Raw genomic sequence first — 2977 nt, forward strand, 5'->3', positions numbered from 1 at the left:
TCATTGGAAAAGACTCTGATGCTGGGAGGGATTGGGGGCAGGAGGAGAAGGGGATAACAGAGGATGAGATGGCTGGATGGCATTACCGACTCGATGGACATGAGTTTGAGTGAACTCCGGGAGATGGTGATGGACAGGGAGGCCTGGCGTGCTGTGACTCATGGGGTTGCAAAGAGTCAGGCACGACTGAGTGACTGAACTGAACTGAATCTACTGAAGAAATAAAAATACTAGTAAGCAACATTGTTTCAACAGGAATCTTTATTACAACAATATTTGTAGGACACACAAATAAAACTGGAAAAGCCTGAATGTCCATTGATGGGTGGAAATAAATTGTAGTATGATTGTCTAAGAAACATTGTGTAGCTATTTAAAAGAAGGAGCTATAGGTTTAGCTGTTGATCTTGAAGGATTAGTAGAAGAGAAGTATATCATAATTCTGTAAAAGTGAAAAAAAAGCCCACCCTCCATATGAGTATATGTCAGGATGTGTTTTCACGAGCTGGGGAGAGGTGTATGAGAATATACTTGTTTGTTAACATTAGTGCAGGGTGGGTTAATATTCTTGGCTCTGTGTAGCACTGTATTACATGGCTGATTACAAGGAATGATTCCTTTTTCTGGTTTAATTTTGAGAGAGTGGTTTAATATAAATGGCGGGGGGCAGGAGTGGGGAGAGAAGCTGTGGGGGAGGCTTCTGGAGCAGACCCTTTAGTGTTGCGAGAACTAGGGACCCCAGATTGAGGGTTGGAAAGCAGTGAGGGGCAGGAGGCTGGCCTAGGCTCCCATGCCAGGTGGGGCGGGGTAGGGTCTAGGGACACAGACCCTGTCCAGAGGGTGACAACTCAGGAAACTTATCTAGAGCTTCCTAAGAAGACCAGAGCAGGCTGGAGCACTGGGTAGCCTGTAGCAAGAGGAAATTAAGTTGCTGGCCTATAAAGGAAGGGGCTTTTCAGGTGGCTCAGTGGAAAAGAACATGCCTGCCAATGCAGGAGACGTGAGTTGGATCCCTGGGTTGAGAATCTCCCCTGAAGAAGGAAATGGCAACCCACTCCAGTATTCTTGCCTGGGAAATCCCGTGGACAGAGGAGCCTGGTGGGCAATAGTCCACGAAGTCACAAAGCACTGGATGTGACTGAGGGCACGTGCACGTGCGCGCGCGCACACACACACACACACACGCAGCACTATAAAGGAAAGGTGCCTCACAGTATTAAAGGCCGTAATGAAGTTCTCCACTCCAGATGATTTTAAAGAATTCATTAAGACCATGGGGTCAAGCCTGTGTGGAGGCAAGAGCAAACAAGAATAATAACGTCTAACAGTAGGTAAGAGGCGTGTGGCAGCAAAGTGCTTCATCTACGTCATCACATTTGAGACAAAGTACAACTTCATGAGGCGGGTATGACCATCCCCAAGGAAACTGAGGTCTGGAGGGGTTAAGGAATCCAGCCTTGGTTATGTGGCTGGTGACAGGTCTTCTGGCTCCCTGAAGGCATGTCCATCCAGGGTGAGAATCTGGATTGTCCCTGTCCTTCCTTCCCTGAACCAGGGCTGAGTGGAGGACATTGCCTTAGTCCGGCTAGGCAGCACGGCTCCTGGTTTCTTCCTTTCTTCCTGGCTCATTCTATTTATTTTTTAAAATTTCCTTCTATTGACGTATAGTTGATTTGTAATGTTGTGTTACTGCCGTACAGTGAAGTGATTCAGACATATCTGTATGTGTATGTATTCATTAGCATATTCTTTCCACAGTGGTTTATCACAGGATCCTGGATAGAGTTCCCTGTGCTGTACAGTGGGACCTCATTGTTTATCCATCCTGTATGTAATAGTTTGCATTTGCTCATCCCAAACCTCCAGTCCACCTCCCCACCCCACCCCACCCTCCCTCCTTGGCAATCACGTCTATTCTCTATCGGCCCAGTTTTTTCCTTCTGGTATTTGGGTTTGGTACCCAGACTGCCATGGTCCCAGGAGATGCTGTTCTTCTCCTTCGGGGAAAGCTCCAAACTACATCATTGCATAGTTCCCTGCCATGCAGGCCTCGGCAGGCAGGGACAGCGGCCACCAGTGACTCCTGGGAGAGCAAGTGTGTGCATGGCTCCCGCCTCCCACTCTGTTTCCACTCGGGGCAAGGGGTGAGGCCACAGTCCTTTGATCTCCTTTGGTGGGTATTGGGAAGGAAGGCAGGGGTGGCCGGGAGCCCCCCCTCAGGCCCGGGGGGGACAGGGAGGTGGACTGTTCCAGAGTGTGGACCCCTCAGGTGCCCAGCTGGTCCTGCCAGGATGGAGCCCCTTGTGGGGGGCGGGGAGTGGGAGAGAGAGGAGGGCTGAAGACCTTCCGGAAGCAACTCTGCCAGGCTTGGAGGGAGTTTGGGGAGGGAGAAAAGGCTACTCTGTCTCCTCTATCCATCCATCTGACTCTGGACTCCCAGTGCTTGCGCTCAGCCTGCCCGGTTCCCGCCCCCCACCCCGCCCCCCGCGCGGCCACTCGCCTCTCCCACACAGAATCCATCAGAGTGAAAGGATTTCCAGATACACAGAAAGAAAATCTCCGTGGGGAGCCTCGTGCAGATTCGCTTTTCGGAGGGTCCTGAATGAGAACAGGCCGCAGGCTCATCTGTAGCCCCGCCTCTGGCCCACAGCTCTGGGGTCTCCAGCCCAAGGCGACTGCCTCCCTCCAGCCCCTCCAGCCCTACTCCTGGGTCAGGCCCCCCATCTTTCTCCCAGGCCTGAGTCCTCAGTTTGCACGCCCTCGGCCTTCTCCTTCCCTTGCACTTCTCTGCGCCCCCCTATACATCCATCTCCCGAAGGCTCGGGCTGAGCAGGGACTCCGGAGCGGGCCTCTCAGAGGTTTTCCTGAAGATAACCAAGCATCACACTCAGGTGGGCTGACTCCTGTGTCTTGAGTCTACTTGGACAGAGGGTGGAGGGCAGGAGGCCCCTTCCCCTGTCCCAGGTCCTCCAGTGCA

This window comes from Bison bison, unplaced genomic scaffold, assembly GCF_000754665.1.
Source record: "Bison bison bison isolate TAMUID 2011002044 unplaced genomic scaffold, Bison_UMD1.0 scf7180017864053, whole genome shotgun sequence".
In the NCBI taxonomy this organism is placed as follows: domain Eukaryota; kingdom Metazoa; phylum Chordata; class Mammalia; order Artiodactyla; family Bovidae; genus Bison; species Bison bison.